Here is a 1,431-nt window from a genome sequence, read left to right as displayed (position 1 = left end):
TTCTGGATCCTACGAGACTTACTAGAGGTAGTGGGCATACTTAACTACAGTAGGATAGAAATTAGTTTTTCATGTATGTTTGTGTCCCATAAAGACTAGAGAAGTTTATATGTTCCACCAGAGGTAGGCATCTAGAGGACATAGATGCCTAGCCTGACATCAGTAGTGGGGTTATTTACTGAGTATTTTATACTCATTCTTTCTCATGTTGTTGTTTCAGGTAAAGGTAGAGATGCACCGGCAATTGACAAGCGGAATTCGTGATCGAGCCACTGGGACCAATTTTATGCTTTCGCTCATGAGATTTAGATTTTTTTTTCATGTTTTGCTTAACTTTTAGTTTTGATGTTTGAAATTTACTATTAAGAATTGTTTTCAGACATATTTATTAAAATTTATGATTTATGGGTACCCTGTTATTGTTTTCAATATTTGAATTTAATGAAGGACTTTTGAACTTACCTTATTTATTTAGCATTTATTTCACCATAAAAGGGTGTCATTTTAAGTTCCATGCATGCATCTATTTAGTAATGGCCTAACTTAAGTCCTAGGGGGTAGAGTCGTTACGGTTGGTATCCGAGCCCATGTTTTGGGTTCTGTAGACTGACTTACTATGTAAGTCCAGATTGTCCCTATGGGCCATAAACAGATTCCTCGTGATCGCTAGGTATGTCTTATCAATTAAAAGTTTTATGGTAGTTGTGCATGAAAATATTTGTTTAGCTTAAATGCAGTAGTTATATTCTAATTTTTTGTTAGTGACTCGTTAGAATTTATTATAAGCAGATTATTCAGGTACGACGCTACAAAAGGAGAAAAAAAGAAAATTATGAGGTCATTTGGCACTAGTTTATCTCATGAAAATTCTGTTAGAAACAAACAAATATATACCTCAGTTCAGAGATCTTAAAGGTTGATGAAACTATATAGAGTTATGAAAATTTAGGAATAAAGGTATTTAAATGTTTAAGCCAAGGAATAAAATTGTCTAGATAAGATTTCATTAAGGATTAGTGTTATGTTTTTTTTTTTTCGTTGAGTAGTGCAATTGGTGTTAGTATAAGTAAATTCCTACGCAGGCCACATACTCAAGTATAAGGTTAAAAGTATTTTTATGTATAGGAAGGAGGAAAAAAAAAGACTATGGATTTATTAAAGGTTCTAAGATATTAAAACCAAACATTTTGAGAGGAATTTTGGAAAAGATTAATAAATCATAATCACTTTGGTAATACTACGACTTGATGGACTAGGTAAAGTATTGTAACCGTCTTTGGATGTATGATATAAAGTGCTCACAATAATGCGATACTACTTCTAGTTATGCGTTAATCATGGATGTTCATATAGTATGCCGTGCTCCCACATGTCTGTGGTGAAACAGAGACTAACATAATGAACGCAAGGTTGCTTCCATGTCTGGAAGTA

Source organism: Benincasa hispida, chromosome 7, assembly GCF_009727055.1.
Source record: "Benincasa hispida cultivar B227 chromosome 7, ASM972705v1, whole genome shotgun sequence".
Lineage (NCBI taxonomy): Eukaryota > Viridiplantae > Streptophyta > Magnoliopsida > Cucurbitales > Cucurbitaceae > Benincasa > Benincasa hispida.
Note: the sequence above shows the minus strand (reverse complement) of the source record.